Source organism: Equus przewalskii, chromosome 4 (genome assembly GCF_037783145.1).
Source record: "Equus przewalskii isolate Varuska chromosome 4, EquPr2, whole genome shotgun sequence".
Lineage (NCBI taxonomy): Eukaryota > Metazoa > Chordata > Mammalia > Perissodactyla > Equidae > Equus > Equus przewalskii.
The window spans coordinates 87,750,696-87,774,322 of record NC_091834.1 but is presented as its reverse complement, the minus strand read 5'-3'; the positions used below and the strand labels follow the sequence as shown (position 1 = coordinate 87,774,322).

Below are 23,627 nucleotides of genomic sequence, written 5' to 3'. Positions count from 1 at the left end.
GCTAATCTAAAGGGTGCACAGAATCTTCTGGGGGCCTTGACACAGTCTTATAAAAATGACAGACCCAAATCACCAGTCAGGACTGGTTTTACTTGCTGGAAGTCCTACCTGTAGCAGAGATTCACATATGCAAGCCCAACCAGTAGTGGAATAATACAAGGCCATTTGTAATATTAAAAATAATTAATAATTCTCACCAAAGCTCTAGTTCTGCCTGTGCCTCATCTTATTTTTTGATGCTATTGGGTGTATACATTTTATTCAATGCGCTCCCATGCCCACACCCTAGCATCCCTATCATCAATTAGATTTGAGTTCATTGAGTAAAGACTACGCTTCACACATTTCATTTTCCCCTACAGTCTTTTTTTTATTAAGCCTCAAGTAAAAATTACAATGTAATAAAAGAGCTAAGAACTTGCGCTTTGAAAGGAGACCGTCCTGGATTCAAATCTTGGCTCCATCACTCACTTTGATTTACAAACTTAGGTGAGGGGTGTGGTGGTGGGGGGAGGGCATGGAAGGAGAGAGTTTACCGTATTATTTCCTGTACCTGGGGAATCTTCTATAACGCTTCATACATAGCAGACACTCAATAAATATCTTCATATTATATTCCCCCATATCTAAATTTTCTCTGCATATTTAACAAGATCTAATTTTCTTCTACATTTTTTGGCCTCTGAGAAATATGTACCTGGCAGATGTTTAACAGCTACATATCAGCAGTGACTGAAATGATGTTGGTACATAATTTGGTTGTAAAGTTTATAAAGTGCTTTGAGTTGACAGAAATAGTGCAAATGAAGACTGTAAATGGACATAAAACATGAAATATCTCTCTCACTAACCTATCTTTTCTCCTTAGATTTATTTCTCCCAAACTAGGGATTCCTCTATTTTTTTCCTTCCCCTAAAAGGCAGATACACCAACATAATACGCAGCAGTCAGAAACAGGGTAGCTCTGATCGATTTAGGACTTCCAGTATCAGGGCCCGAAAATGGCAAAGTAACTCAAAACCAAAGATTAGGCTCATTCACTTAATGTGGATAGCTTGTTCCTTAAGGCCCGATAAATGGACAGTGGTCCCTGTCAATTACGGCCACAAAGAACAATGGTCAAAGCCTGGGCCACATTGGCAGTCATAGGGTTTTGAGTTATTTCACGGTTTTCTAAAGGATAGCATCTAATTTCCAGAAAGATTCTGTTTCTGGGAGAAATTCATCCACTTTCTTCCTCTGGAGCTTTGATACATGACATGTCACAGTGCTTTTGAGTGGGCTTCTGCCAGTGGTGCAAAAACTGATGACATGAAACAGGTACCAACAATGGCACAGCTGCTAATGGGTATATTTAAATCAACGTCTATTCTTCCCATGCCATCATGCAAAGCCCCTTTTACTGCTCTAAAACAAATACAGCTTAATTTTATTTCCTGCCTGGCTTTGTATAATTTTGACATGTCCTCAGTCAAACACGACCCAGTCCTTCAATCAGGCCCTATTTTTATGGAGATGGGAAAACAAGAGGAAGCTAAAGTAATTATTGAAAACTCATAAGCAGCAGCTTTAGCCTAATTACCTTGACTTTCCTTTTTAATTTTTCTATCGATTGTCTCTTGTTAATATACAAGTATTGACTGAGCTGGTAGAGCCTGGTGCTACGATGATAAGGACAGATGCCGCTAAGAAGCAAAACGTAATTAGAAGACCCAATACTCGGCTCTTGCTTTTCAGAAGCGCACATGTACAGCACAGACTTTGGTTTGAGACCCTCTTAAGAATCAACAGCAGCATCTACACAGCAAGGATCTTTGTTAAATGCTTTTGCGGCCCATTGTGCCTTTGCCACCAGGGGGCAGCTGGGAAAAAGAAAAACAACCCTTTTTCTTTGTTTCTCTTTTGATGTTAAAATAATATGTTTCCCTATTTTCAGCACATACTCTATTGGAACTCCCGGGTCAACAACTTCAGGGAGATGAGCAACCCTGGAATGAAGGTGACATCCTTTTGAGCTGCATGTGTTGCCTTTTAAATGCTGTTGTATTTAAAGTTTCAGCTTGAAAATAACTAAGCAATATTGGATGAGCTGCCCTGAATATTAATGTATCATTGGCAAATGCTTTTAACAGTTCCTGACTTCTTTGTCAGAGAGAAATGTGAAGTTTTCTTACAGCAGAATATGAAACTAATTTAAAAAAATAATTATTTCTAAATTACTTTAAACTTTCCAATTTCTTATATATCTAAGTTTTCAGAACATTAATAATACATTGTAGGTTGAGAATCTTAAATTGCCAATAAGGTGTACCTCACTATAAGCAAACACAGTTTAGTAACGTGGTGTGGAAAGCAATTTTTTAGGAACCAAAAAAACCCTGGTAAACCGGGGTGTCATGTTGCATTCTGTTTTATCTTTTAAAGCAACTCTAAGACAAAATAAACAAAGCGAGAGCAGTTAACAATGCTAAAAGTAATCAGAAATATCTAAAAGGGGGAGTTCTCAAAGAATAAACCCTGGTCACAAATTCTATTACATATTCCAGAAGGAAAGAGGTATTCTTAAGGACTGGCAACAGCCATAAAAGACAATTTAGTGGTGCAAAATTCAAGCCTGGGGGAAAGTGAGAGGGAAAGGAAGCCAATGGATACAAAGAAAAAAAATGAATGAAAGGTTTATTAGACTAAGGAAGAGGGTTAAAGACTGGTACCCAGCAGAAATGGTGCACTGAGCACTAGAAGCAGAAGTAGCAGAAATAGTTTAGTCCCTATAAGGCATATTATAAGAACCACAAAGGTACATCAACTATAAAGCAACAAGTCTACAGACTTTGGGGGTCAGTTAGTGAAAAGGGAAATGGATTTCTATTAAAACAACTTCATGAGTCCCTGAGGGCATCATTGTATCCAGCTAGTCATAGGTGCAGATGTATGGTCAATCCAGATCAGCAAATGGCAAGGAATTCACTGGAAGGTGGTGAGAAACAAAGTCAGATTACAATCTGTACAACAGTACATAATGACGTCAGATAATATCACAGACATGCATCCATAATATAGGTTTCGAACATGCTTCAGTGAAATATTGGTACCTTAGATGATATTTAGGATTCAGAAATAAAAGCTGAAAAACATCTTTAGGATTTTGAATTAATGAATTCCTAAAAGTAACACTGTGATCTGCATATAGCTGTATGAGAACACAGACAATGTTTCGGCAGTTCAGGAAATGTTTTCAGAGCGCCCACTATGACCCAGATGGTGGAATACAAAGCGAGATATGACTGTTTTTCTCTCTACAAAGGTCATTGTCAAGTGGAGGGAAGCAGTCAAATAATTATGATGCAATGTGATAGGAACAATAATTATGATAGGAACAAGATGTTAAGCCAGTCACACAAAGAAAAGGAAAAGCTTCATTTTTTAAAAATGTTATATTTAAGGTGTATCTTAAAAACATATTTGAAATGGCCATTAGGAGAGCGGCAGGACTGGAGTAGTGGGTAAAGAGAGGTTCTGGCATCATCAGGTCAGCCCAGGCCCCAAGTAGGAGGGACAAACCAGTGATGGGAAGGGAAGATCTTTCTTTAGAAAGATGAGTGGGAAGAGAGATAGACACCTGCTGGGAGGCTACTATAGGAGACAAAGAGAAAAATAGACAAAGTGAAAGAAAAAAGTAGAGTCATCTTCCAGAAATTGAACTATAGCTCTTACTGACACCCTAGATGTGGTATAATAGAAAGGGTTATGGATTTGCTGGCACATGACTGGATTGATGTCCTAACTCCACTATTTGCCATGTATGTGACTGTTCCAACCAGGATTATTTCAGCTACAAGTAACAGAAAACTGACTAAAAGTGGTAAACAGCTTGGGTTTCACTGTAAGAAACAGAAATCACTAGTTATTTTAAACAGAAAGGGATTTAACGTAAGAAATTTTGTGCTTACAGTATCACAGGAAAAGCTGGTGGAGCTGGGTCGAAGCTGGGTTTCCAAAAATATCAACATCTCCCTACTTGCTCCCAGAAAATAGCCAAGCTACAAAAGATAACCTTCACCCCAGTTCCCCCTTCCAAATGTCACATTAATGCATCTAATAGGAAGAACCTAATTTATCCCCTAAATTCTGCAGCAAGAGAGACCAGGACATGCAATCACGAAGGGACACTAGGAGGAGCTTGGAATGTTTTCTTAGTGCCAAACCACCAGATTCACAAGTAGATTAAACAATAAGGATAATTATTAGCACTCGTGACAAAAATTCCAAAGGCAGGGCAGTTTCAGAATTAGTTAATTCAATGGCTCTACAATATCACTAAGGACTCAGGGTCTTTCCATTTCTCTATTCTTTAATCATCAGGGCTTGTTCCCTTTTTGATTGCAAAATGGCTGTCACAGATCCAGGTAACACATATACATTTGACACTGTTGACAGAAATGAACGGCCTATTTCTTTGTATTATCATTTAATCAGAGAAAACCTTTCTCCAAATGCCTCAGTAGACTTTCAGACTTGCTGACCAGAATTGTACTATTTAGCCATAGCCCAGACCATCATTGACAAAAGAAACTGTAGCATGACTGGTCTAGACAAATCATGATGCACCGTGAGGGGCAGGAAAAGGGACCCTTCTGGAGCACAGCGCACTGCAGAAAAAGAGTATCCGGAACAAAATTAGCATTTGACAGCTAGGAAGAAGGGAGTTGGGTATGGGGTGGTAGGTAATCAAGAGGTTTAGCAAGTTGCTTATCTCCCACTCTCAGGGTCTTACTTTCCTCAATTCTAACACAAGGATGTCAACACCTGCCTACTCATCTGACAGGGGCTTCATTCTTATGGTAACCTATGCCTGTGATTTCACAGGGCCATCTTCCTGGAAGATCACAGGAACTGACATATGTAAAACCTCTACAGACAATGTGAGATAGCACCATTGTTATTATAAGAGAGAGTAAGAAAGGAGACTTTGGTTCTCAGAAAGTCCCACCCTCTCTGAATAGTCTTAATTGAAAGGGCAAACAATTGTTTTAAGGAGAAGCAATTTGCTGAGATGTGTGTGTTTCAAGCGTTTTACATTGTCATTATGGAAAGAACGCTAGATTCTATCTGAAGAAAGACAACAAATAAACCATGAAACTGCCCAACAGCGTTGGAGTGTTTCCAGAGAACTTTTGTTGTTTGAACAGAGGCTCTCAAGCAGTGCCACTATGTTGATGAAGCACGTCAACCACCAACCCAGCCAGTAATAGCGGATCAAGGGCCTCAAGTTTAGAGGACACGGTTTAGTGTTAATGCACATGCTAATAGATGCAGGCTCTTAGATATAAAATCTATGGATAACGGCAAATTTCATAGTCCTACAGTTTTCTAAGGGTCATATGCTTACCTGTTACTTACAGGGTACAAGCTAATGCATATCAGTTCCTGCTGTCAAATTCAAGCTTTTTTTGTACATTCAGTGGAATTTCATTTCATATAGTTATATGAGACTAGCAAGGATTATTGCCTATTAATATGCTTATAGTATCTTACTGCTTGCTAAAGTTAATTCCCGGAATCAAATTACATTATAATATGAAATATTAGAGAATTGATCTCATAAATTGATGATGAAATTTTTCAAAGGAATTTCCCCTAATATTCTCATTTATTTACTCTTAATTTTCCCACATTAGAATCCTATACCCTCAAATAAAATGAGCCACTATATAGGATTCTCAGCCCCACAGTAACATTAATGATGCAATCATGTATGCTGGCTATGCCTGGAGTTTTGTGACTCCTATGTGGGTATGTCTTTAACTCAATGACGAAGGTGCCAACCTGTAGGACACTCATATCATCAGGGCTGGAGACAGTGAGAAGTGACATTAATTCTAGCCCATTCTCATAGGTTCTAGCTTGTCCTGGCTCTCCCTTACTTGATATCCCTCTTTCCTCCTCCCAGACTGTGGGCCCTGCAGACTTCAAATTATAGCCTGAGCTGTAAAGAAAATGTTTAACCAGAGTTCACAACTGCATAAGGTCAAGTCCCGGTAACAAATTTTTGATTATAGGTATGTTTTTATATTATACATACACACACATACACATGCTTCTGCTTTTCTGATTGAACACTATTATCTAATGCCATAATTAACTTGTTGGAATATTATTCCATGGCATATTGTCCATAAAGATCTTTATTTTGAAGAGACAAGACCAAAGGTAAATTTTGTTTTTAAAGTTCCTACAATCTAGTAATTGACATGTGTGAATCATCAAGAAATGGATAAAGCTCAAAGAGGCAAAAAAATTACTACACGTTTAAGAGAGATTTCTATTTGAAAAGGTTCGAACCAAGATTTAGCATCAAAAGCTAAGCCTCAATTATCTGCCAAATTTCGCTTTTAAACTTTTTATTCTCCACTCATTATAGAAAACTTTGGTTTTGTTATATTTGAAATTTTGATTTTTCAAAACATATATTACAGAAAACAAGAAAATGAAAACAGCCTAAAGAGTCTGTTAAATATATAGATCTCTACATAAAGGGGGGTAATACCAGCATCTACTATACAAAAGGGTTAATAACAGGAACCTTCTAAAGAATAATAATTATTATAACTAATATTCACATATATGGTTCTGCAATGAAATGTCACTGAAAAATACAGGCCTGTTTTACGAGTTTTAGATGTAACATTTTACCTCAACAACTATTCTATAAGGACAACTCTATGATTACCTCCTTTGTATTGATGAGGAAACTGAGACAAGAGAGATAAACAACTTTCCTAGGATCACCTAATAGGAAAGCATCAGGCCAAGGCATTTGCCAAATCCTGAATTCATACTCTCAGCCAAAATGCCATGCTACAATTTTAAAAATTTACACAAAATGTTTAGAAATAGAAATACTTCTTATAATACTCAGTTACTCAACATATGATGCCTCTTTCTTATCTCAATGCCTTTACTCATATTCCCTAACCAAACCATCTAGGTATAACCAGTTTTCCCCAATCAGAATGTAAGTTTCCTGAGGCCAGGCCTATACTTTCTTCATAACACTTCAAGATACTTCAGAGTGACAAGCATATAGTCATGGTTTTTCTGAATCAGTGGTTTGTGGTATTTAAGTGCCAAATGGTATAAGCCTCTTGATGCAGATACCGTATCTTTTACTTCCTAGCATCCTCTCAACTTTACAAACAGCAGATACTCAGTAAAGCTTTATTAATTTTAACAGTCAATTGGTTTTTTAATCTGGCAACATAAAGCTGAAAACAGATACAAAAACAGATGTTTCACTGAAAAAAATCAATAAAAATGATACACCGAGCCACTCACCAAATTGCTTAACTCTACAACAAAGGGGACCTATCTTAAAGATCATTTCAGAACAAATCCAAGAGAATATTATAAACAATGGGTAGAAGATGTATAGAACTTGTTATTGTTATTCAAGGAAGCAACACAGATTCAAAATAATAAAGACTGCAAAAAGGGTTTTGATAAATTAAAAGTACACATTAATTGTGAGAAACACAACGCAGGTTGATATCATGAAGTTCACTGTTGTCCTTTCACAAAATGTCTTTTGTTGTCCTGTTAGAAAAAGCATAGTCCTAATACTACAGTGGGTATTCTTAAAAGGCAGTAGATGTCGGAGTATTGGATCTCAGACCACCACACATAATTTGCATTTATGTTACATTTACAGTTTAGATTGCACTTTTGGGTCTCAGGGCTTGTTTCAGTCTCCATTTGGGCCAGTTAGTTTTGCCACAGCTACAAACTGTCAAAAAAAAAAGCCATCTATTTTATAAATGTGTTCTCTATATAAAAAGGAAAACTAGTCTAGAACATACTCATCTCAGTTACTGGGGAATAATTCAAATGGAAGGGAAGAGAAGTAAGAACACAACTTGGAGTTGGAAGGGAACTTACAGGCATGCTGGTTCATATGGGACCAAGCTCCTTTGTGTGGCATCCCTGGAGATGTCAGTAACATTATCTTCAAATCAAAAGTTAATAGTTGAGACAATTTCTAATAATTACTACTTTAAAAAAGATTTTAAGTCATGTTCTACGAAAAAGATGTTCTCAAAACACCAAAAATACATGTCCAAAATTATCTATGCAAAACAGGTCATGATGACTGGAACAGCTCAGCTTTTGCAGGCATGCAGAGTCTGCTAGTTAATCACTAAAGAACGCCTCGTGGCAGAAAGCTCACAGAGCAAGAAGTTATCATTTTGTCATTCCACTATCCACATCTTCAAGTATAAAAAAGCTCATTCTGCTAAAAGAATTCTTCTTGTCTTTTTAAAATGTTGCACTAAGCACACTACTGTTTCCCAGCAATGCTAACCACAAAGGTAATGATGCTGTACATTTAATTTTTCCAGCCTTCATGTGTCTGCCAGCATTATAAATGAGTCATTAACAGTCTCAAATAGATTGACACTGTTGTTCGCTACTGCTGAGAAATCTCATTTCTTTCAAGACAGCAGGAAGACAATTTGGGTTTAATAATTGAGGGGCACAGAAAGCATGCAAAGTTAAAAGAATCTAAAAGTATATTGGTCCAACTTTGTAGGATATTTATTTTTGTCACTGAACTCAAAGGCTGAATGTCATATTTCATTAAAAGGTCCGGTTTGGGAAGATAGACTCTAGCCTACAGGAAAAATGGGAGTTGCCTCTAATAAAAAAGTGAAAAATCTCATCTTTAGCTTGCATGGTTTGAAGGAAAGGGCAATTAGCTAAACAAAGTCCCAGGAGGTCCCATGCATCATAATCAGCCATAAGTCATCTTCTAACATACGCCCACGCTGGGTTAAATGATATCCAAGCAACCGGAAACTTTAAGCTACTTAGTTCCACGTTGACTTTATAAGTCAAATAACACGAGAAGGAGCCACACAGCCTAGAACATGGCAAAAATTTTCCTTCCTAAGAGATTCAGAAAAAATTAATAAGTTTCATTCACACAAGAAACATTTACCCAAGAAAGGGAATGTCAGAAAAAAGTTTAGAGGTGAGGGAACAGCAAAAAGCCCAGCTTAACGGAAGCATCGAGTCTTATGGAAGAGTAATGGGGATGGATTGAAAATGCTGGCAGGGACCTATTACCAAGGGCCTAGAATTTCATGATAATTGTTTGTGTTCAATTATAGTCAATAAGGAGCCATAGAAGGTTTTAAAGGATAGTAAAAAGATTGGAACTGTGCCTGAAAATTAATACAGCAGGAATATGTAGGACACAGTAAAGATCAGCTGGGGGGCTACTGTCATCGTTCATATGCAGCCAGAACAAGATTAATGACTGTGGAAATACTAAAAGAATAGCAAACTACAGAGCAATTCCTAGGGTAAAGTCTATAGGATTTAGATAATAACTGCTAGTGGCAAAAAGGAAGATAAAATTGAAGATAAATATGATGCTTATGGCACAGGTAGCTGCAGCTATGAAGAAGCTAGATGTTAGAAAGAAAAAAAGGGCCGGCCCTGTGGCCGAGTGTTTAAGTTTGCATGCTCCACTTCGGCGGCCCAAGGTTTCGTTGGTTCAAATCCTGGGTGCAGACATGGCACCGCTCAACAAGCCATGCTGAGGTGGCATCCCACATGCCACAACTATAAGGACCCACAGCTAAAAATATACAACTATGTACCAGGGCGCTTTGGGGAGAAAATGGAAAAATAAAATCTTTAAAAAAAGAAAAAGAAACAATTCCAGCAAGATGATAAGCTCTTCTTTGGACATTAGTGCCAATGGCATACATAGGTAAAGATGTCTAGGAGGAAGTTTATAATGAAGGTTCTGGGTTTGGGGAAAGAGAATAGGGTGATATTACATAAATATAATGGTAAAGCGAGGAAATAAGATCACTGATCTACATTATATAGACTAGAAGATCTACCGAGGTTAATAATTTGGACAGAAGCAATATTTTAGGAGTAGGAAGGAGAAAAAGGAGGCAAAAGAGGACAGAAAATGATCAGTCAGAAAAGTAGGAGACGAATACAGCGTACTGTTCTAACCATGAATATTTATGAGCTTAAGGAAAAGGTTTTCACCTATTTTGAAGCGATAAGACAAAGAGGAATGTTGGGGAGAAAACCTAATGGATTTAACAATTGGGGGTTATTGTAGTGATCATTAAGACCAGTGGTTCTTAACCCTGGCAGCACATCAGAATCTTCTGGGAAGATTTTTAAAATTATCTATCGGGATGCTTACTGACCAATTAAATCAGAATTTCTTGGGGGTGGTGTCCAGGTACTTGTAGTTTTTAAAAGCCACCCAGATGATTCAAATGCAGCCAAGGTTGAAAACTACTGTTCTAGACAGAATGATGAAGTAAGAATATTTAAAAAAAAAAAAAAAAGCTTAGAGTTAGTGGGTGGTAGAAAAAGGAGCACAGCTACTCTTTGGATACACTAGGTACAGAAAAGAGGACAGGGTCTTGAGAAGATCTCAGGTTAAGAGACAGTTTCTTTAGGATATGGAGAGAATGAGCATGTTGGTAGAGGGAAAGAAATCAGAAGACGTAGAGAAAATAAATAGGAATTATTATAGGAATGGAGAGATGGTTGGATTGGGGTGGGTAGGGAATAAAGGAGCAAGATTCTGGAAAATTTGGGAGAGGATCAATCAAAAGCACAAATGAGGAGCTTAGCTTGATATGGTGGAAGAATATTTATTCCTCAGAAAAAGGAATAAAGGAAGAGAAGTACCAGGAAAATAAAGAGAAATTTTTGAGGTAGAGTAGAACAGGGGCATGGTAAGAGAATCTTCTTTAGTAAATTACTAGGTGAAGATTTGGGGTTTCAAGAAGTGGAGAAGGACTAAAACATCTAACAAGGTACATAACCTAAGATCGCATTTGACTGAGGCAGGTAAACAATCTTTGAATGCAACGAATTATATTTCTTATGAGAATAGACCAGAAAGATGACCAGAGTAGTGGAGAGGACTTAGGTAAACTTGTAAGCCACCTGGCAGAGTTTTCTAAACAATATGGCTCAAGATGAGAAGTCAGACACTAACAGCTTTTCAAAAAAGGAAATAGACCGTTTGAACCAAAGTTACAACTCACATCTACACTATGTCTGAAGAAAGTTAAGATCTGACCAAAGTTTTGAGTTAGGAATGGCTTTAAAACAGTTACTGGGGGTGGCCCAGTGCCGTAGTGGTTAAGTTCGCACGCTCCGCTTCAGGTGGCTTGGGGTTCAGGGGTTCAGATCCCGGGTGCGGATGTACACACCACTCATCAAGCCAACCTGTTGTGGCATCCCACACACAAAATAGAGAAAGACTGGAACAGATGTTAGCTCAGGGACAATCTCCTTTACCAGAAAACCCCAAAACAAACAAATAAACAAAGCAGTTGACTGATACTAAAATATACTTTAATCCTCAAGAAATAGTGACAATAAAGCATAAGTCACATTTGTTAAATCCCTAAAATTTCAAAAAGTTGCATGAAATCAATACAGAAAAATTAGAATGTCAAGGAATGCCTGGATTTCTGGAAGGCATACGAAACCAGAAAAAAAAAAATCTTTTAATATAATTTTTCCAATAAATGGAGTCTAACAGAAACAATCAGAGATCATCTAAAGTTCCAACCTCATACCCATGTTGAAAAAAAGTGAAGAATTATCATAAGATAAGTGAACTTCACAGATTCCATTTACATTCTGCCAGGTTCTGTTTAAATAAAATGGAAAACCAATTTATGACCCATCACCATCTCTCTGCTTAATGTGATAATGACTGCACAGGCTTAAAAGGTTTAATTTTAAATTCTTTCTAGTACTTGGGATGTTCCCATCAATAATTTGAGTTTTTAAGTGTCACCAACTCTCACCCTGGGCTGCTAACGGAAGCTGTCCCAGTGATACAACGAAGCTCTCCTGTGGATAACAAACACACCTGTACCAACTGGATCTGCCAAAGGCGCTATTGTCTAGTGCTTAGTAAATGGTTTGTATAAAAATCCATATATTGAGTTGAGCAGAAACGAAATAAAGTCTGAGCAGTGACAGAATGTCAATTATGGAGTTGGTAAAATAGTCCTTTTAAAAAGTTGTTAACTTTGGCATTTTTTTGATTCTAAGAATTTTATTTAAATACCATATTCCTCTGTCACAAGCCACATTTTGAAAAATAGAAAGAACTATTTGGTAAAGAGGAGAAAAATTATTCTTTTAGGCAACTGTCTTCTTGGGACTTCACTAAAGATAAGCTAAAATTTGCATTTTAAATTACACCTACGAGACACATTTGGAAGAGAGGGCAAAGAGGCAACAACACTCTTCAACTTGTCTAAAGAACAACAGGTCAAGTCTGTGTCATTTGCCTCGTATCTTGAGGGATCTGTGTCAACAGATCACAACAAGCTATCTACAGAGATATTGTGGCTCCAAACACTGCAAAGGAAGTCACCATAGACTTACAAAAATGAAAGTGTAGGAACAATAATCATCAAAGTATGACACTCAGATTTGTCAAACGTAATGACAAGACCTCGATGTAGGATGTTTAGAATTGACAAGGAAAGGCAGTAAGAGGGAAACACCCAGGTATATGGCAAAATAACATACAAATTCACTTCTGAAATGTGAGTTCTGATTTTCAGAATACTCTGACATAATTAACTTTTTGGTTTCTTACAATATCCCTGTGAGGTAGGTAAAGCAAGCTTTTAGAACACCCATTCTAGAGCTGAGGCAACTGAGGCTCAGAGAGTTTAAGTAACTTGCTCAGACGCAAGTATCTAGATTCAGGATTCAGACTGAGGTCTTGTCACGCCAAATTCCATGCTAGTCCACTGTACCAGTGAATGTTTTATTTGGCTGGATAAATAACTATTTTGTTTATCTCTTTATCCTTTTTTTTGCTGTTTTGCAAATTAAGTCATCCTAGAAGTCAGCATCTTCCGTTGTACTTATTATTTTACAAAGAATCCAAGGATAAAGGACATTCTTTTGTTTATGTCCCACATAAAGGAAATCAAAAGTAATAAAAAGGGGAATGGGGAGCTCCTGTCTAATGGGTAAGATTTCAGTTTGGCAAAGAGAAAAAGTTCTGGAGATGGGTGGTGGTGATGGCTGTGCAACAATGTGAATGTAATATCAATGAACCGTACACTTAAACATGGTTAAAATGGAGCCAGCCCTAACGGCCTAGTGGTTAAAGCTCAGCATGCTCCTCTTCGGTGGCCCAGGTTCAGTTCCCGGGCACAGAACCACATCACTTGTCTGTCAGTTGCCAAGCTGTGGCGGCAGCGCATATAGAAGAGCCAGAGGGACCTACATCTAGAATATACAACTATGCATTGGGGCTTTGGGGAGGGGAAAAAGAAAATAAAGAGAGGAAGATTGGCAATAGACGTTAGCTTGGGGTGAATCTTTTCTAGCAAAAAAAAAAAAACACGTTAAAATGGCAAATTTGATTTTATGTATATTTTATCACTAATAAAAAGCAATAAACATTTTTAAATTCACACTAAAACTCTATTGAACTATTGTTGTAAGAAAGATAAATTACTACCAGGTGAAATCTACTACTCTTTTTTGGTCATCTATGTTAAACATGCTGCTCTTTTATTTAGATATGACCCATATTTTAAGTAAAATCTGAAGTAAAAAGAAAAACTAAACCTCATTTTTCATTTGAATAGCTAGATTCACTTTGTAATGATTATCAAGTGAGTCTTGTGAAGTCAAATGAAATCTAAGAGAGAAAAGTAGAATATTTAATCTTACTAAAGGCTTATTTCTTTCACAACATTCAACATGAAACGACTAAAGTTCACCATAATAGTGCATATCTGTTAATGTGACTTAATCCATACAAAACAGGGGAAAAAAGCGATAATGTACATGGATTCCAAGTCATTTAATATTCACTAGTGGTACTTTGGGGCACTTCTTCCAAAATGCTTTGGATTGTAAACTCCACGAGCACAAGGCCTTGTCTTATTTTTCGCTGTATGTTCAGAATTTAGCAAATAACAGAAGGCAGGGAGGGAGGTAAGAGAGGGGAGAGAAGAAGGCTTCATACACACATCCAAACAAGCATCCAGAAAACTTGGGGTCTGCCACATCTGAAAGAGTACTTCATCAAGTTGATTATATCAAAAAGCTGCTTCTGTCTAGAGCCATGATCAGCAGATATGGCAGCACCTTTAATAACATCTTACTAATCTATCACCTGTTTGAAAGGAATAACAGGAATATAGAACATTTCAGTAGAGGGTCATCATAGGCAATTAATCCTGAGACTCCGTACTTGGGATCCTGCTTGTTAACCTCTAGGATTTCCCCTGTAAGGTCCTTGTCCAGGTAATAGAGAATATAATTTCAAACTCATTTAACAAGATTCCCATTATTGTCACTGTAATTATTACCTTGTTTCCAATCATCTCATTTGTACTATGTAGGTCAGACCGAAAGTCACGAAAACACTGCTTTTTCTGCCTTTGGGATCCATAGAAGTTTTTCGTTTTTTCTTTTTTAAACCATTCTTACTTCGTGGTTGTTAGAAATAGTGGCAATATTAGAATAACATAAAATCAAAGACATGCTATTATTTAGTCAAAAGCCTACATCATATATTCTCTTCACCTAAATCTAAGAAAATCATTGTAGTCAATGATTATTCATCTGAATGCTATAACATTTCATTTCTAGAGGTCAGTTACTTTATATCTTGCTTTGGGAGGTTTCCAGATTAAGATTTAATTAGTCTTATTCCTTTGGCCAAGAGACTAAGCTATTTTAGATCTAGAAAAGGAAGTTTTCTTAGTCTTCTGTGGTAAGGAGAGAATCTATCTCCTGAATTGATAGAAGTATTCAGAAAAGGAGAATCATGAAAGTTGATTTTGACTATTTCAATTCTTTACCAAAAAATCATGAAAAATATGAGTATGAAGCTTAGCTAAAGAAGATTTATTAAATCAAATATTATATAAAAATTGGTAACTAACTAAAAATAAAATAACATCAGGAAAGCTTAAGAAAATCTTACTATGCCCCAGGGATCCAAGAAGATATCCTATAGGTAAGTACTCCCTTCCAGTCATTCCGGATTATATTTCAATAGGAAGCACAATGAGTGCTTTCCATTACTCCCTAACATGCAGTGAACTGGTAGTACTACCTCTTCTTAGCTAAAGAGGCATTTACCTGGCAGTAACTTTCATGTATTTCTCCTTTCCCCTACCCCTTCAAATAGCAGTTTGCAAGATTTGCAGAATAGGCCAAAATGAGTCCAAATCCATTGATTAGTGATGACTCAGAAAATAGTAGTGCTTTAACAATTATACAATACACTGGTGCAATTACTGTCTTCTCAAAAATTTAAGATTTTCTGTAATAGCATAAGCAGATATTTACTCAATAAAGAATAACCAACTCAGCTGTTAATCACTGCCACATTTCTTTCAGCCTGCCCCAAGTTTGTAGTTAGCAATTAAGTTTTTTGCATTTGTTGTATGTAACTTTTCTTGAAACTAATTCTAAAGAAAAATAAAGGGAGAAAGTTCATTAATAACCAACATTATCTGAGAACCTACAGGGTTTATAGAATAAAACCATGTTCTTGTCATCCAAATTCCTGAAGGACTGTTTTATGGAAGAGGGATTAGACTATTTCCTTGAAAACCAAGAGGCAGGAACTGGAATGGACAGGTAAGGCTGCAAGGAGACAGAGATTTTACACTACAAGAAGCCTTCCTAAGAGGCAATTTCACTGAATGATGAAATCAGTTTCCTCAAAAGATGGAGAGTTTTGTATTACTAAAAGTCTAAACATTGGAATGGACAAAATTTAAGACAGAAGGACACTGTAGAAAACCTGTGTTGGAGGATGGTTGGAATAGAAGACCCTAAAGGTTCTTCATAAAACGACCTGTACACAGAAGTCATTCTTAGTGTTGTTATTAGCTAACGAAGAAGTGGGTTAAGAGCCAAAAAGAGCTTACACAAAAATTTTACATCATGTTATAGGGGAACATAATATATTTTACAAATAGCTAGAAGGCAATGAAGTAAGGAAAGTTTGCACTTAATATCAAGACAAATTACCAGTAAATAGAACCATTTTCCAAAGAAGAATAGAAAATCTAGCTTAAATATGACAAGGGAAGGTGCTCTTTAGTTGATTCAATATAGTCAAAAGGTTTGAGACATTCTATAACTCCCAATGTTATCATAGTTCTGAAATGAAAAGCTGTCTTCTTGCAGCCGGCCCTGTGGCCAAGTGGTTGAGTTCCCGTGCTCTGCTTCAGCAGCCCAGGGTTTCACTGGTTCGGATCCTGGGTGTGGACATGGCACCACTCATCAGGCCACATTGAGGTGGCATCCCACGTGCCACAACTAGAAGGACCCACAACTAAAATATACAACTATATACTGGGGGGACTTGGGAAGAAAAAGCAGGGGAAGAAAAAAAAATAGAAAAGCCGTCTTCAGTAAACACTGTGACAACATCAATGGAAAGTCTCAATAAAAATCTCCCCAGTACACACTGTCACAGAACCAATCCTTTCAAGACAACTCCCCAGCAAATATTCTCAAGAAAGAACAACCATGCTTCTTGGAGCTAAAGGCTCACAAAGCCACCAAGCAGAAGTTTAGCTCTCCATGTAACTTTCCCTTTCTCCACCTGATGCACTACCATAAATTTTAACATAATGTTTAAAGGTCTAATGAGATAGTTTTTTAAGTATTGACTTTAGCTGCAGGTCCTTCTCACTAAGAGATGCTCTGTTGATTAACAGGAAAAGTGGCATTTGAGAGCAAAGGAAGAATCAGATATTCATGTGCTGTTATCAAGTTAATAAACTATCAAGTGGCAATTATTTTTCCTTTTTTTTTTTTTTGAGGAAGATTAGCCCTGAACTAACATCCGCAACCAATCCTCCACTTTTTTGCTGAGGAAGACTGGCCATGAGCTAACGTATGTGCCCATCTTCCTTTACTTCATACGTGGGATGCCTGCCACAGCATGGCTTGACAAGCAGTGCGTAGGTCCACATCCAGGATCTGGACTGGTGAACACCAGGCCGCCGAAGCGGAACATGAGAACTTAATGGCTGAACCATGGGGGTGACCCCACAAGTGGCAATTATTTAAAAGAATTTCAACAAACAGCGTAAAATGAAAAAAAAAAAAGAGAAATTCACCTGTAATTAACTTAAGGCATAAAACTTAATGTTTAATCTTTTCAATGTAAAAAATTTAAGAGGAGGTATGTGCAAGAGAAACACTGTAAGACATAAAAATTCAACAAACTCTTTATGACTTTTCCTTGTACAAACTTGTTTGTTAAATTATTTACATTGAAAAAAATTAGCTTTAATCTGACACACAGCAAATGCAACAAATGCACAAACTTAGTATGACTATCTCATTTAATTCTCATGATGCCTTATTTATCTTAATTGAAAGGTGAAGAAACAGAGCCTCCAAGAGTTTAAGTTACTTAGCAAAGTCACAAGCCAGTAATGGCAGAGCTGGTATTTAAAAACAGGACTGTTTCATACCATTGTCCATGCTCACAATCACTTCCCTCCAGTGCCATGCTCCTGCTTACAGGGAGTCCAAAATATCATGTGGGAATTAAAAGAAACCACTGGAATCAAATGTACAGTGGGAAAAATGTTAGCAGAGCCATGACAAGGTTTTCAGAATGGGTGAGAGGAGAGACGGAGGGAGGGGGAATTGGGGAAGTATTCATGGAGAAGAGGGCACCCAAATTGGCCTTGACTGTTAAGATTTCCATAGATAAAGAAGGACAGAATGGCATTCCTAACATAAAAGAATCTGAACAGAATGAGTAAATGAAGAAATGTGAAATTGCAGGGCTTCGTGGAGACCTGTGAAGAGGTGCTGCAGTTTGGCTCCCAGTCATTTTAAAATATAAATTCCTGGTCAAGGACTTGGACTTTATTTTGTAAGCAAAGGGGAGCCATTAAAGACTTCTGAACAGGGAGTCTGTATATATTACAACTCAACAGGAGTCTGTAGTTCATTGACTCTACAAATATACACGTGCCTACTATGTCCCAGGAGCATTTGGTAAGTATAGATGAATCTCTCTTTGATACATTTTATTTGGTTGTTAGGATACCACTTTCTTGGTTGCCTGGACCCTTCCTCATGGTCTCCTTTGCTGTTTTCTCCTTATCTGTTTTAGCCCTACACATGGGAGTATGCCAAGGATCGCTCCCTACACCTTTTTTCTTCTTTTTCAGACTCTTACTTTAGAATCTTACTCATATCCATGGGTTTAATGCCATTATTTTTTATAACTATCAAATATATCTGTAGTCCAGATCTCTCTCCTCAACTGCAGACTCCCCCGAATGCCTACCAGACATCTCAAACTTAACAAGGCCAAAGTCAATGGGTTTCTCCTTCCAAATCAGTTCCTATCCAAGTCTTCCCATCTCAGTGAACAGCAACCACATTTTACCAAATGCAGAGGACAAACACCTTCACATTATTTACTTGAGTCTTCTCTTTCACACGCAACATGCAGTCTACAAATAAATCCTGTCAACTCCACCTTTGAAGTACAGCCTGGTCCAAGTCACTTCTACCTCTTGTCTGCATCAGGGGTCAGCAAACTACAGCCCAGGAGCCAAATCAAGCCCACCAATAAATAAAGTTCAACTGAAACACAACCATCCTAGTTCATTTACATATTGTCTGTGCTGCTTTCCTGCTACTATGGCACACTTGAGTTGCTGTAACGAAGACCATATGACCTGCAAAGCCTGAAATACTTATTATCTGGCACTTTACAAAAAATATTTGCTAACCCCTGGTCTGGATTATTACAATAACTTCCAAAGTCTTCTCCCTGCTTTCCTATCCCTCGGCCTCCCTACACACCGTTCTCCACAAAGCCATCAGTGATAATTTAGAACTGTGCTGTCCAACATGCTAGCCACTAACCACTAGCCATATGTTGCTATTCAAATTAAAGTTCTATTAAATAAAAAATTCAGTTCCTTAGGTGCATTAGCCCCAGTTAAAGGGCCCAATAGCCACAAGTGGTGAGTGGTCACCCTATTGGACACCACAAATTTTGGAACATTTCCATCATCAGATAAAGTTCTGCTGTTCAGCATTGCTTTAAAATCTAAGACCTTTTCCCTCTACTTCTCTAAACCTTCCAGCAACTTCCTTTTTAATTCTCTGCCAGTCTCTGCTAAGGCCTACCATCCCCAGTCCTCCATCACTTCTCTGCCCTCATCTCCTTCACTTCTCCTCACTCTTTGTGTTCTAACCACATGAGTCCTCTCGCAGTGCCCTCCAATGCCAAGCACGCTCTTGTCTCAGGCACTTTGCACTTGCTCTTCCCTCTACCTAAACGTCCATCTCCAAATATCTGCATCAGTCATTCCCTCATTTCCTTGGGCCTCTGCTCAGATACAACCTTCCCAGAGACCCCTTTCCTAAGGATCCCCTTGGCCTACTTTATCTGTCTTCATGGCACTTGTCACCAGCTGACTTATTGTATGTATATTTTATGATTCACTAATAAAAGAATAGTATGACATTAATAATATTTGCATTTCCCCACTAGAGTGTAAGTTCCAAAACACAGAAATTTTATCTGTTTTGTTCTCTGACATAGCCTCAGAGCCCAGAACAATGCCAGCTACACAGTAAGTACTCAATAAATATGTGTTGAATGGGTGAGTGAATAAATGAATAAATGGGGACACCCTGCAGAAGAGGTTCTAGAAGAATTAAGATGGAAGAGGTTCTGCTTTGCAATCTGCCTCACTGACCTACCTTCCAGATGTGGGTTTAAAATTTGCCTTTTACTTCCACCAAAGTTTAGTTCAACTGAGATCTCCTTTCCTTTGACTTTGGAGTAACTGATAAAGTAAGCGAAAGTTTCTCAACAGCCCCGTTTGACTCCTCTCTGTCTCATGCTATTCTGCAAGAAGGGTGGAAGACTCTGGAAATACCAGCTCGAGAAAACCAGATGGGACCAAGCAGCCGAGGCCCAGGCTCAATTTACCAGCCCAAGGGTAAAACTTGCCACTGACAAACCTGTCAGCCTGGGGTTAATTATTAATCTTGATAATGGGATTTTCAATTCTCACATAATTTATACTGGCATGACTAGCAATTACATGTAAGATTTTTTTTTGTTTATATAACTCAGGGCTTCACTTTTAATTTTGAATAAGTCATTATGTTACAAAATTAAACTTTTTTAGTAGCTCAGGATGCTATTCTCTATCAAGTCACGGGGTACTGCCATACACTGCCCAGAGGGAGACACTATTTCTCTCATTTTAAACAGTGTTCTGTTTCTCCATCTTAATCAACTCCACCTAGGATTCAATGAAGAGGAGGTGGAAGGGCGCACGCCACGGTACAAGGCCAAGCAGAAATGCCACAAGACCAGTTGGTGCCAGCTGCAGCACGGCCAATTCCGAGACAGCCCAACTGACTTCCCTCTTTCCTGCCTCTTAGAACACTTTTTATTTTTGCCAACAACTTTAATGAGCAACAGATGAGTAGCACAAATATATTTGCTCATCTGACAGCTTTCATCTGGCAGATTTGTAATATATGAATTCCAAAGCAGGTAAATAATTTAAGATTACTAATGTAAATGGAGAAGTAACATTTGACTTATAAATAATACTCATAAAGAATGGAATTTTTATTCTCTGAGGCATATGAATAAAAGCAATCTATGAGATGATCACTGACCTAGGAAAAGGTTAAAAGTGGCTTAAATAATAAATGCAGAAGTAGAATTCAGACTGACATAAATTTAATTTTCCTGCTACTGCATCCATATGGCAATAATCCAATCCAAGAAGCTGAATTTATGCAGTAAGGGCATAACTCAAAGCCTGCTTGTTTAAAACGCAACAATTTAGGGCAGTTTGGAGTAGTGATATTATACACCCTTTTGCATTTTGAATGGCAGGGAAATTTTACATTGATTTTCACAGATGATACTTAAACGAACACTCCAGTAAAACTTAATGGATTATTTTCCCTTTCCTGATGACCTTTAAAATGCCTAGAATTCGAGCTGAAGTACCTAACAGTTATCACTTCCGCTTACTGCACCAGTTATATTATACCAAAGACCTAAAGTTTCAATAATGTTTTCAAATTGGCTACTGCTGGAGACACATAATTGCCCAAAGCAGAGTTTAACAATAGCCAGTTTCCCTTTCCTTGTGAAAAAGATACATCTCTTCTTTAACATTTCTCTGTCTGCAGAATCTTGATTTTTTTCTAAAGGAGAAAGAGATTAACTATTTTCCTCCATTTAAAGAGCTTCCGATTCACCCCTGAACGCAGATAAATACAAAAGCAACAGGAATTTAATGAACTCAGGTGAAGTAGCTGAGTATGTGTAGCCAGAGAAACTGGTTTTCTCTAGTTTTATGTCTTAAACTCTCAAAATCAAAGAACATTATCTATAGATTTCCAACATTTCATTGCAATGAAAGAACGGTTTTAAGACTTCTGAGTTCCAAATGGGATAAGAGGTAAGGTCTCTAGCAAGAAATCTTAAAGTTACATTTTATATCTTGAGTTTGGACCTCTTCTTGTGTGTCAGAACTTACATGCAGTTGCCAATTGTGTCAGATGCATAACTTCATCTATGTACTTACTTTAAAATCAGTATGTTCAAACTCAGCTCCATCAGGAACTGTGAAGGGTCTGAGCTTTTACCCTACTCACAAGCTAACAAGTTAGCCTGCTACAGTTTCAGGGATGCTGGCAGAAGAAAAAAGCCCCCTGGGTCAGAGACAAAGGACATTTTATTACCTTCAGCAATAATATTAGCCAGGGTATCATCATTTTCTTGCACGGGTTCCTTGAGGCCCATCTCCCCAGTCACGTGATGAGGGTCAGGTGATTCATGACACATAGTGGGCTGCAGTACAGGAGGAGGAATCCTGAGGTCAGGACACCCCATTCCTTTATAATGGGCTGCAAGCCCACCTGCCCCATCTTTGCACCCTGGAGGGAGACATTATTTTTACGATACTGAATAGCAAATAAACTTGCCCTTTGCTCTAGAGGGGAAACACTTTCTTCTTCCAAGGCTGTTCATTGTACAACCATCCTTGAGAAGACAGCTCACGACAAAAAGGTATTGCGATTCTGTTCACAAGACATGAAGAAATGCAAGAGACCCACAGAGAATTGTCTCCCAACAAACACTCTTACAACATATACCTACCCAGTGGTTACACGTAAGAGACACCTGACTCATGAGGAGGTCACGAAAAAGACCCGGTGCTTTCGGTTGACTACAAGGCAGAAAAGCTTACTCCATCTTACACCAAGCATCACATTATATTAGCATTTTTCGTTCTCTAAATCTTACAATGTACTAAGCCTAATGTGATAAAATCTGGCCTCTGACATAGTAACAATATGAGGGATAGGAATGAGATTTTTTGGCTTCCAAACATATTATTTTTTCTGCCACACCACACTGTCTCCATGTTAAAAGAGATTCTCTATCTTACTAATGGTAACAATTACCAGTTTTGATTCCTGGTTTTCCCCTAAGAATATTATATGAATCCCAAATAGGTAACACTCAGAAAGTATGTTTGATGATGTTTTAAAGTATTTTTCTTTATAATAAGCTCCTAAGGGTATGGAAAATAGTAAACTGCAAGGTGATGTCATTGCTGATAAATGTACAAGATATGGATGTTTTTCTTAAGCTTAATGAAAAAATGGAAATGAAGCTCCATGTTTTCCCATCTTCACCCAAAACCAAGGCCAGTCGATTAATTTAGTGACAGGGAGAATGAGTTACCTGAATTTCAAGTTCTCCATTTTCCCTTAATTGGATATAGATAGTAAATGCAAGAGTAAGTTCACCAGAAGCAAAAGAAATAGAGTAAAATGACAATTTTAACGCCAAACACCACTGAGCTACATATTTACTGTAGGAAAATTGAAGGGTCCTATTTAATGCTAAGAAGCTCTATTTTAGCCCAAAACAATTTCTTCTTAAAATTATCAGATAAATTTAAGCCTTGAATAACACTCTATTGTATTTGTGATGGTGTGTTTAGAATGGCAGTGAAGTCAGTTTCAAGTTATCTATCCCCTTGCTGGAATGTTCACTGTCTGCATTTCCAAGTGGTCTACGCTCTGTTTATCTACCACAGAAATATTACTGTTTGCCAAACACAACAGCTGGACTGCCAAAACTATCATCAACTAGTTAAGTAAAATATTGTTCTGAATCTCTTAAAAGTTCTTTTTCTCTTATATTTTAACAGAAAACAACTGAGCCAGGAGTGAAAAATCTACTACATTGTCAGAAATTTCTAGTCTTACAATTTGAGATATCCCCAAAGTAAATATTTCCTTTTACATGAATAAGAAAATAAAATACCTCCAAAATCAGATCCTAAGGCTGACTGGTTTGTGCATCATGGTTTCCTTGTATAAAGTGGTTGTTTCCTTATTGGTGGTTATGCCTCGAAATCTCATAATTATGATGGCTCACAAGGCAGCACTCAGGAAACAAGTTTCCCTATTAATTGCATATTTAGCAGATTAAATTATTATATTTCTGAAGTATTTTGTATTATATTTC

General features: G+C 37.6%; 1 protein-coding gene across 4 annotated transcripts in view; it reads right to left on the bottom strand.

The window, feature by feature from the left end:
• Positions 1–23,627, bottom strand: part of EXOC4 (exocyst complex component 4) — a 758,598-nt gene that overhangs the window by 302,988 nt on the left and 431,983 nt on the right. The gene's annotated exons all lie outside the window — the stretch shown is intronic.